Raw genomic sequence first — 12,704 nt, forward strand, 5'->3', positions numbered from 1 at the left:
ATGAAGATTATAAGTAAAAGTGTACAGAATATGGCATGCCCAGTCAAAACATAAAAAATTTCTTGCCATGTTATAGTTAATGAATATGGTATGCACAAAGATCCGACGTCACACTTCATGATTGGAGACCAATACAGTGAGCTAAGGTCGTCCATGCCGTCTTTGGTCGAATTATGTCAAGCAAATGTTGCAGCAAGCAAAGAGATTTAAGGCACAAATGTCTCTGATGTGAAAGGCACACCAATTCAATGAGATTTAAGTAACCATGAATAAGACACATGATACAGCTTGTAAACGAAAAAAAGTCCATGACTCTTGTTATTTTCTTCCACTACAAACCTTCTAGCCTCGTGCACTTTTTTGTCATTGACATCCTTAATTGAAATTAGAATTGAAGGAAACACTTCTCCACAACTTATTATGGAACACCTTTGATAAACAGTTTCAACAGATTTACTTTGTCGAGGAATACTTTAACATTCGATATTTATAGTTGAACGCTACTTAAATTGATGAAGTGAAATCTTACCATAGAGGTTAATAAATCATTTGTCTATTAGAAGGGAGCTTGGAATTAAATTCTTTATAGTTGGGATAAGGGATGTTTTAGTCCAACCAAGTACACTTTTTAGTTTTAAAATTAATTAATTTTTTTAGTTTAAAATAAATTGATTTTTTAGTTTTAATTTTACTCGGAATAAATTAATTTTGTTGTGGTGTTATGTATTTTAATAAAATTAACATTAACTTAATCAACAAAAATTTGTATCCCAAGACTAGAAGGTTTGCACTTTATCTAAAACAAATTACTCATAATTTTTTTTTTTTAAAAATACTGTTTAATTTTCAAAAAAAAAAAAAAAAAACTTCAAAAGTACTCTTTAACTTTCAAAAGTGTTTAAAAAAAGATAGATGAGGAGAAAATTGTGTTCATGGACAGAAAATTGAAGGTATTTTAGGGGAAGGTTTTCAAGATCAATATAACATCCTGAAAACATAACAAGAAGTAATATCCTCTGTTTTTAATGCCGCCATTAAGGCCGCCATTAAGAACCTCTGTTTTTAATCTAGTATTTTTTGTTTTTCTTTTGAGTCTACTTCTTATTTTGTGTTTGTAATGAGTATGTATACGTAACACCCCGAAAATGAAGGAAATTAGCTCCCATAAGAATAAGCAACTCATGAAAGACCCAAAGGATAGAAAGGAAAAAAATTAAAGTATTAAGCAAGAACAAGGGACTTAGTCAAGTCACTCTGTGCCTAACAAGTGATTTCAAAGAGTTGCCTTTTGAAAAGGATTGGAAAGGAAAAAGATAATTCAAACATAACTAACTCTTAGATTGAACTTGGAATCTATGATTGTCACTCTTAGATTCCAAGACGAGTCACTCAAGAATTAGCTTGATCATAACTAATCTAATGAATAAATTTTAACACCAAACCTAAAACAAGGTTTGAAAGAAACATAACACCCAAATAGTTTCAAACACAAAGTTTTTGTATTCCACAATGTTTTCAAACATGAATATTACATAATGTAGTTTATGTCCAAACTACCCAAAGCTATTAAATACAAATCGAAGAAAATAAGACATAATATAAATAATCTTAAATGTAATTCAACTCCCAAAGATAAAAAGTCCTCAAATTACATTCCAATGTCAAGTGATATTTTATTGTCACTCAATTCTTTTCTTGATTTATTGTAATTGAACTTAAATGTATGACAAATACACTGGATTTATTTTAAATTTCCTTTAAAATTGTTGTCCACGGAGTACAATGGAAATAATATTATTAGAGGCTTTTGAATGAAATATGATAATTGATTCCCTGTCCTCTTTGACCATTTTAGATGCCTCCATATCCGATATTTGATGCGTCACGTTTCACTATGAGATCTGCCCTTGGGTCAATAAGACTTAAGTAGAGAGTTTATTTGACTTTGATTTTATTTTTTTCTCTTAATTTATAATTAGTCATAAAAAGAAATAATTAGATACAAATTTCGTCTAGAATTCAAAACTTTCAAATCTTACTGTTTCTTAACCAGATTCAAATCCAGATTCTTGAACTTCTAGTACCTTAAATAAAGTTGGTCTCCTCTAATAAAATAGGAATTTCTCTTAAGATCATTAATACAATTATGCTTTATCTTAAACACGCCAAACATGAAACTAAAGTGCGTTCAATTTAACTCCATAGTATTGCCATCTTGAACCTAAGTCTATTAGTCATTTCAAAGACAATTTCTTTCTCCATCTTATCGATAATAATAGTTCAACTGAATCCATATTATGCAAAGAAACAAGTTTACGACTCATAAAAACAACTACCTAAATTATCTCCTAAAAATTTGAAAACATAAGTTGTAGTTGATAATTACACAAAAAATTCCCTAAATTCATGAATTTGTGTCCAATTAATTAATCCTAACGATTGTAACTAGCATATAGTAATTGAAGCTCAACATGAAGTAATTTAAAATTCCCCAAATTTTATCTCATCTTTAATAAAGCATGAATTGCACGAAAGTTTATGAAATGCTTATAGACTCCAACTCTGAGTACTATTAATGCAATTATGTTTCATATGAGTTTGTCATAAATGAAACTAAGGTGCATTCAACACAACTTTATTTTTTTGTCATATGAGACAAAATAGAAAAATTAAATCAAACGAACTGATGAACTAAATCGAATCAATCCAACCCAAATTGATTAGTTTGTTTCTTTTGTTGGGTTGTTGGGTTGTTTGATAACCTTTTATATTATAACAATTCAACTTTTCATGAGAGAAAAATATATTTAAGTAGAAGTTAAAAATATTGGGTGTTCAAGAAAAGACATTTAGTTTAGTGGTATGATTCTCACTTGTGGTGCATGAGGAGATTTTGAGTTCAATTCTTGAAATGCCCCTATGTCTAATTCTTTTCTTATCGAAGGACTTATTCTCCCATCCCATCCCAAGGCTTTATTCTCCAAGACACATTCTAATCAACCTAACTTCATATTCAACATTTTATACTTACCATCATGCTCTTAATACAACATCCCATCCCAAGGCTTTATTCTCCCAGATAGTAGAGCGCTCACTTCTAATGTGGAAAGTTCCGGGGCTGATACATTGCATCTCCAAAATGAATCGATCACTAAATATATTATTTCTTTTTAATTTTTTCTTATTTACGACATAACGAGCAGGGATAGTTTTTCATGTCACTATTTTGAAAATTACTTCGTTTCAATTTTTCCTTATTCATGACATGTTGAGTAGTGATATTTCTTCATTTTCACTATTATTGATGATGGAAAATTTAGGGTTTTGTGATGCAAGAATTGTGGGGATGTAGCTTCGCTTAACATGCGAGAGTTACGGCTTAGCATACGAGAGGTATGGGGATCGATACCTCGCATCTCCAAAAGAAACTATTTATTATTAATATTTTATTTCTATTCAATATTTCCTTATTTATGACATAATATGCATATATACTTTTTCATTTTCACAATTATTGATGAAGGGACGTTTAGGGTTTTTTTTATGTAAGAATCGTAGGGATGTAGTTCGAATGGTAGAGCGTTCATTTTCCATGTGGAAAGTATGGGGATCAATACCTTGCATCTTCAATTGAATCGATTATTAAATATATTATTTCTTTTCAATTTTTTCTTATTTAGGACATAATGAGCTGGGATAGTTTTTCATTTTCACTATTACTGATGACTAGATGCATAGGACTTTGTGACGTAAGAATTGTGGGGATATAACTTAGAGGTAAGCGCTCGCATGCTAAACTATTTGTTATTAATATTTTGATGTTTTTTTATTTTCACTATTATTGATGATGGGACATTAATAGGGTTTTATGATGTAAGAATCATGGGGATGTAGCTCAGATGGTAGAGTGCTCGCTTCGCATGTGAGAGGTATGGGGATCGATACCTCGCATCTCCAAAAATAAGACTATTTATTATTAAATATATTGTTTCTTTTCAATTTTTCCTCATTCATGACCTGTTGTGTAGCAATATTTCTTCATTTTCACTATTATTGATGATGAAAAATTTAGGGTTTTGTGATGTAAATATTGTGGGGATGTAGCTCAAATGGTAGAGCACTCGCTTAGCATGCGAGAGGTACGGGGATTGATACCCTGCATCTCCAAAAGAAAGAAATGATTTTTTTAAGTATGAGTTAATTTAACATGTTATGTATAAGGTGGGTACGAGAGAAAAAGAAAAGATACTTATATAAAAAGGACTTCTTCACTTCTTCACAATCGCAATATCTGACCAATGAATATAATGGTAACTCACTTTGGAACACTTTTATAGATAGTTTCAACAAACTTACTTTGCTCGTGAATACTTTGGAGTTCGATATTTATAGTTGTGGAGAACGCTATTCAAATTGATATGGTCGAATCTTACAACAAAGTCTAATTGAGCCTCCCTCTATTAGGAGATAGCTTCGAATCAAATTCTTTAGTTTGGACAATGATTGCATTGTTTTAGTCAAACAACCGAGACTAGTGTATTACCAATAGTATAAATAGTTTGTACGTGTATTTTCTTACATATTAACAATTGTATACAAATAATAACTAAATTTATGAGTAGAAGTTTGGATGGAGTTTTATTAAATAGGTAATCTTAAATTATATCTAAAAATATATAAGGTTTTTTTTTTTTTATATACATTTACTAGAACAAAACAATGATTCAAGAAGATGTCATTCATGTCATGTTTTAATTTTTATTCTTTCTTATTTCTCAAAGATTAAAAAAAAAAAAAAATTTTATCCTCTCTCGCATATGGTTCGTTATTTGATTATTTTCTCTTGAGTGAATTTTAAGTGAAACACATTCTCTACCCAAGTAATTGCAAGATGCAAGCTTCACACTAAGAGGAATCAAAGTCTCAAGTATCAACGTCCTCAAGTGTCAATTTTTATTCTCCATCTCAACATAAATTAAACTTATTTTCGTGAAAATATCTATTTATAAAAGCAAAATATCTCAGAGTCACAAAAATAAAAATGAGATATAGATACGAGACATAAATATGATACCAAATAGATATGGTAACATGTCATTTGTAAAAAACTAGGACACCGATGTGACAATGATAAATTAATTAAAATGAATTATTTCAAAAAATTTATCAATTTTATATTAGAAATAAATTCATATAAATAAGTTTATATGTTTGTATACTTAAAAAAAAAACTTAAGGTACGTTTCACTCTTAAAATATATTCAAAGTCAAGGGTATGATTCGAAATGCTGGATTATAAATTTGTAATGTATCCATTGTATTAACAAGTATTCAGTACATGCCCAACACGTGTTAGATTAGTGAAACTAAGTTATTCTCATGCTTTCTTTACACCTATTTAAAGTAGTTTGAAAACTAGCACGTCAAATATTATAATTGACTAACTACAACTTCAATTTTGTCCTTTAAGGATGGTTTTGACCAAAGAGAAATAAAATCCTTAATTTAGTACATAGTTGCAAAGATGGACATGAGAATGAGTTATTCTCATATGGAAAGAGATTTTACGGTAAGTTATATCTCATATCCTCTCTTTACCAATTATTTAGTTTTATTTAGTATGTTTCATAAAGATAAGTCTATCAATAGCAAAAATAAATAAATAAATAGAATAGAATAGAATAGATTAAATTACCCAAAAGTAATGGCCAACATAATTTAACAAAAAAAATCATAAAAGGAAGAATGGATTAAATTGGCTCATTGCTAACATAATTAAAAAAAAAAACACAAACAACCAAAAATCAAGATTTGGAAAGTGTTAAACAGTTTTGATATATAGAAATTTCAAGACTTTACTACTGCAATATTCCAATGAAATCTAACACTAGAGCATCATAAAATTTAGAGAAATGATTGAAATGGTGAATGGGTCATTGACGATAGAAATGGAAATGGTGAATGGGTCCTTGACGATAGTCGACCGCTATACTCTGGTTTTGGATGTAAGTGATGATTATCGGCAATATGAGATGTCAATACCACACCGTTATCAAGAGGAAGTAAAGTAGAGTAGAATAGATCAAGCGATCCATGTGTTGAGAGTACTGTAAGAGGCACACAAGCAATATTTTAAGTTACATTTAAGATTAAAGGTAATAAAGTAATTACTGCCGGTTCTTTTTATGCATCTTATTTTGATCTAGCACATAAATGCTTCCTAATTATTTTATTTATTTTTTTATGAATTAGGTTATGAAGATCATTTGAATTATAAACGCTTTAATTCAAACAATATTTAATAACTAATCGTTTTAATATTTATACTCAAATATACTAACAAGTACTAGTAACACTAGTCCAATGACTTAAAGAATACAACTTTATCTCGAACTATAAAGAATTTAATTCCAACCTATTCTAATGTACAAACGCTTTATTAGACTATTGTAAGATTTTACTTCCTCAATTTAAGTAGCGTTCAACTACAACTATAAATATCAAATTCTTAAGTATTCATGAAAAAAATCGGCCTAACAATGTCTCTTGGAACAATTTACCAAAGGTGTTAGAATGAGCAGTGTGGAAGGGTTGCCTTTAGATGCTTTAGTACCAATTAAAGATGTCAATATCCTAGTAGTGCAAAATGCAGGAAGGTTCGTAATTGAAAAGAATAACGAGAATAGTGAACATCGTGTCATCTACAAGCGTGTGGTGAATGGTCTAGTTAGTATGACTAGAGAACATCGTCCTCGCAGAATTTATATTATTGTGATAGAAGTTATAAATAACGATGATATTCCTTGGTCTTTTATTACAAAGGTGCAGAATTTTCTTTCTGTGCATGTGATATATCCATCGCCACCTACTTATAAGCTCTCATCTTTTAAAGAAGTTCTCGAGTTCCTTGTCCCCAAGTAGCAATACAACTACTAGAATGCTATCCCTACTTATAATAAGCCCTCTCTCTCTCTCTCGAAATATGCGTGTGTTTGTGGGTGTATTGATCTCTTTAATTAATGAAATATGGCATAGTCATAATGATATCATGAGTATCTTTTCTATCCCTCCCTTCCTTATTGCTATATAAAGAAAATGAAGATTATAAGTAAAAGTGTACAAGTAATTTGTTACTTTTGAACTTAAAATGCTTATAATTCAATTTATCTTTGTTATCAACAATAATTATCAAACGGTATATAATTTTGTCCAAGTAAGGCCGCTTCTCATTCCCTATATGATATCATAACACGAAATCGAGCAGAAGGGTTAACGATAAAATGATAACAAAAACCCATTCGTCGAACTAACTATAAAGGAAGGGTTGGTTGGAAACCATGTCTATACTTCTTTGCTTTAATCACAGGTAACTAAAGATATATAAGAACAACAGAATATGGCATGCCCAGTCAAAACATAAAAAATTTCTTGCCCTGTTATAGTTAATGAGTATGGTATGCACAAAGATCCGACGTCACACTTCATGATTGGAGACCAATACAATTAGCTAAGGTTGTCCATACCGTCTTTGGTCGAATTATGTCAAGCAAATGTTCCAGCAAGCAAAGAGATTTAAGGCACAAATGTCTCTGATGTGAAAGGCACACCAATTCAATGAGATTTAAGTAACCATGAATAAGACACATGATACAGCTTATAAACAAAAAAAAGTCCATGACTCTTGTTATTTTCTTCCACTACAAACCTTCTACCCTCGTGCATTTTTTTGTCATTGACATCCTTAATTGAAATTAGAATTGAAGGAAACACTTCTCCACAACTTATTATGGAACACCTTTGATAGACAGTTTCAACAGATTTACTTTGTCGAGAAATACTTTAACATTCGATATTTATAGTTGAACGTTACTTAAATTGATGAAGTGAGATCTTACAATAGAGGTTAATAAATCATTTGTCTATTAGAAGGGAGCTTGGAATTAAATTCTTTATAGTTGGGATAAGGGATGTTTTAGTCCAACCAAGTACACTTTTTAGTTTTAAAATTAATTAATTTTTTTAGTTTAAAATAAATTGATTTTTTAGTTTTAATTTTATTCCGAATAAATTAATTTTGATGTGGTGTTATGTATTTTAATAAAATTAACATTAACTTAATCAACAAAAATTTGTATTTTTTTTAAATTATAAGCTAAATTAATAAAAATACCATTGAAATTTGCACTTTATCTAAAAAAAAATTACTCGTTGAATTTTTTTTTTTAAAAAATTACTCGTTGAATTTTCAAAAAAAAAAAAGCTTCAAAACTACTCTTTAACTTTCAAAAGTGTTTAAAAAAAGATAAATGAGGCGAAAATTGTGTTCATGGGGAGAAAATTGAAGGTTATTTTAGGGGAAGGTTTTCAAGATAAGTATAAGATCCTGAAAACATAACAAGAAGTAATATCAGCTTAAGGTCGCCATTAAGAACCTACTAGTAGGCTACTTACTAAGTTTTACTCACTCCATGTTTATCATTTTTTTTCAAGTAACTAAGAGTTGGTCGTGGATGAGAGCGGACTTTGGAGTGTGGGCCATAGACTAACCTCTGTTTTTAATCTAGTATTTTTTGTTCTTCTTTTGAGTCTACTTCTCATTTTGTGTTTGTAATGAGTATGTATATGTAACACCCCGAAAATGAAGGAAATTAGCTCCCATAAGAATAAGCCACTCATGAAAGACCCAAAGGATAGAAAGGAAAAAAATTAAAGTATAAAGCAAGAACAAGGGACTTAGTCAAGTCACTCTATGCCTAACAAGTGATTTCAAACCGTTGCCTTTTGAAAAGGATTGGAATGGAAAAAGTAAATGAAGAGGGCAAAAAAAAAAGTCATTTTATCAATTATCAAGAATCTTTCCGGATTTGTAATTTCTTATCTAGAAGGAATCTCAAGATTCAAAATAAGGGAAAAATGATAAAAAGGCAATTAGGAATTTGTAGAAAAATTAAGATTGTTCGAGAAAAATAATTATAAAATATTCAAAAAGTGGAATATTACCAAAATACCCCTGGAAGAATGGATAGTTATAGAAATGGCACTCTAATTAGAATCAGAGCATCTACAGTGACCATTCTAGCAAAATCCTTCGAACTCAAATCTCAACCTCGGATCTCCTCCAAAATTTGATATGATCTAGAACGAACACGCACGGATCATCACATCCAACGACGATTCTGGAGCTCTCAATGTTTCTTTAAGCATCTCCTATAAAGTCTGAAATAGGAGCAACAATATGGAATAAGAATCGAGAAAGGTCGATCCCCCAATCGAAAGCAATGAGCGTTTAGATTATGGGTCTCCTACTCTCAGATTTCTTCCAAATTCGAGAGCAATCCTCCACCATTTCTCTTCAATCTTATTCCTACAGTTTCTCAACAAGATTACCCACAAGTTCTATGAAGGAATAGAGTGCTGAAAGTGCCTAGAAACTATTCCCCCAATTCAATCCGCCATTGAAGAACATCAAAAAAAACTTGAAAATCCAATCCGAGGATACATGATGACTCGTCGAGCAAAAATGATTCCAATCAGTTTCTGCACCTCCAAGGAATGCTTTCATAGAAGACCACGAAGAAAAATAACCTCGAGAGCGTGCCGAATTGAAGGAAATAGGTTTCGAAATTAAATTGGGGATAAGAGTCGAATTCCTATCTACATTCTCTTTTTCTTCAAATTAAGAATTCCTCTAGTTACAGAGGAAGAAGTTGAGTAAACTTGATGAAGGAATCGAGAGCTGAAACGTCGTAGAACAAACTACCCACGAGATCGAAAGCTGGCGTTTCGAGTGAGTTGCATACCGAGAACGATTTCTAGAAGTTAAGGTCCTACACTCAAAGACGTTCCTCCAAAACCAATTCCTTTAGCTTGAAGATAAGATATGGAAGAGGTTCGATGAAGAAATAGGGCCTTGAAACCCCTAGAATCGGCTACCCAATAAGAAATCCTTTGTTTTATCTCCAACGATAAATCAGATTTTGGATGTACTTTGGAAGCGAATATCTTAGGCTACGATCCACGAGAAGGTATCAAATAAATCTCTAGCCCTTTCTTGTAACATCCATCTTTAAGTTTCACGAAGAAATCAAGGAGAGAAACCCTGTAAATGTGGCTGTACAAGCCGAGTTTCAAATGGCGGCAATGCGAAAAATGCGCATCTTCTTCCTGTTTAGAGGAAGAAAACGATGATATGGCCAGTTCAATTGAACTGTCCAAGTCAACTCAAAATTTGACATTTTCTTGAATTTTCTCAATTTTAACCCCATTCTAGACCGATTCTCGTAAAAAACATTATAGTTTCATAAACTAGACACAATAAGGAGTATGTGGAAGGAAATTTGAAGTAATTCAGATACCGGAAGCTCAAGAATGGAGGTCCCAAACGTCGACGACGAGACAAGTAGCCCCCTTGAACTCTTTGTTAAGAAATACTTGTAGAAATCACTTGGATTTTCATATGAACCCTAAACCAAGTATGAATTAAGAATATATGAAAAAAAAAAAAACCCAAAGAACCCTGAGTTAAGACCCTGAACCAATCAAATAGCTCGAGATTTAAGTAATGTTAAAATAACCCACTATCTGAGCTCCGCTGTCTATCAAATTTTAATACTAAGCATTTATAGCATGTTGAGGTTAGATATGAAATTTGGTGGTCATTGGATAAGGATAAGTAGATAAACCAAGAAACGGTGTAAAATGACCTTAAGGGGTAAAAACTATATTATTTCAAACCCTCCATTGTTGCTTCTACTTTGCATGAAAATGCTTCCACTAAATCATGTTACTAACTAGTTGGTTTAGTTCGGTTCAATTCTTGGGTCCACTAGATTGAATCGACCTAGCTCAATTAAACTCTTGATAATATAAAAATCATAAGTTTCTTAAATTATGTTAACTTAAAAGTTTAGCCCCAAATTTTTTTTTAGAATGTTTAGCTTTGTATCTAGTTGATCTCTAGATGCTTAAAAGTATCTAATAAAACTTCTATGCAAGGAACTTGTCCGTATAAGTGATGTAAGACTTCAGGTTTATTATTAAGGAATTTTAAAGGAGTGATTTGATATATCATAGAGGACAAAAGATTTATTTGTTTCAAATATCTTATGTTGACCATTCTTTTTTTGTCAAGTATTTTGAATATTATCATTGTGAATTACTAATGCCGATTGAATCTCATTAATAACAATATCCCAAAACTCGGGTAAAGATGACATCAAAATTAATACTTTAATTTCATCTTCAAAATTTATTTCTACTTAACTTAGTTGACTTATAATCATAATAGTCACCCATACACAAATGTTTACAACCTTAAAAGGTAAATTTGTAAGGAGTACACGAGAAAAGTGCTTAAAATAGTTTCAAAATATAGAAAAAAAAATATATAGGGATTGGTCAAAGTCAACATTTGTTTTCTAGTTAGCATGGTACCATCAAAACTTGTTTATTTCTTTGAAATGTTTGAGTTTACAATTTACACGTTTTCATTTAGAAATGAAGCAAAATTAGTCTGGTTGTCAAATGTTGTCACGCTTAAAACTACCATAAAGGTATAATCGACCTATTATCCTTCCACCAATAGGAGCAAAAGGCAACGTTACTAAGTGAAACTAGTTTCATGTCATTTATTCAACAATAAGGGTGTTAGCATGCATTTGGAAATGAACTCATATTTAAAAAATTTAGATAAAATAGAAAAGAATTGTTATCTCAAAGATAATGATACTATGTGAAACTAGCCTCAAGATGCTTCCTTAACTCTTAGGGGCGGTAAACCAACGGTTCCTTCACCCAAGACCCATGGCCCAACTCCCAACATGGAAGGGATAATCTAGAGAATCATTCCAAGAACCCTAACGGATGGGTTACAAACTCACATTATCAAGCTCGACAACAAACAATGTCGTCGGCAAACTTATGAAGACTACATGAAATTATGAATATATTAATGTTGGATTTTTTTAATTTACCGATTTTTAAAATATAATAAACATATATATTTACACTATATTCAAAATAGAGTTTATAGGTTCATAGTACAAAATAAGGGAAAGGTTAAAAAAATCATTTTAAAACATAAAAAATAGTGGTGTTGTTGGTCTAGGGCAACTACTCTTAGTTACATGAAAAAGATGGAGTGAGTACAAGACTCGGTAAGTAGCCTAATTGTAAGTAAGTTTTTAACCATGTTCATAGTGGGTGCTTGGATACCACACTCTTTTCTTAATGATAGCTTGGTTCTTGTCCGAGAATAGTGGCCGTTAGGTTCTAAGTACATGGTTCAATGTGGTGGAGGACTTTGGAATAGTGGCCGGTAATTATTCTTATTTCTTTTCTAAGCAAATCGAACAAAGTGTTCGTCCAAAATTTTTAAAAGGGCCCAACCAGATTCGAACTGGTGACCTCTTGATCTGTAGTCAAATGCTCTACCACTGAGCTATGAACCCATTTTATATAGTTTTAGCCTTAGTGACCCCTTCTACCAAGTGTCAGTCCAAAAGTGTAAAAAGTGCTCAACCATGTTCAAATGGGTAACCGGTTAAATTCTCTACCACTGACCCATGGATCCATTTTGTAGGATTTTAACCTGAGTGACCCCTTAGACATAGTGTCGGTCCAAAAAGTGTAACAAATTTCTATCCAAAATAGTAGGGCCCTACTAGGTTCGAATTGGTGACCTCTTGATCTGCAATCAAATGCTC

At 31.4% G+C, this 12,704-nt stretch overlaps 1 non-coding gene across 1 annotated transcript; it reads right to left on the reverse strand.

The window, feature by feature from the left end:
- Positions 1 to 12,377: 12,377 nt before the first annotated feature.
- TRNAC-ACA lies at positions 12,378 to 12,449 on the reverse strand. Its single transcript has one exon. It is a non-coding gene; the product is annotated as a tRNA-Cys (tRNA).
- Positions 12,450 to 12,704: the final 255 nt, after the last annotated feature.

This window comes from Cucurbita maxima, unplaced genomic scaffold (genome assembly GCF_002738345.1).
Source record: "Cucurbita maxima cultivar Rimu unplaced genomic scaffold, Cmax_1.0 Cma_Scf00056, whole genome shotgun sequence".
In the NCBI taxonomy this organism is placed as follows: Eukaryota; Viridiplantae; Streptophyta; class Magnoliopsida; order Cucurbitales; family Cucurbitaceae; genus Cucurbita; species Cucurbita maxima.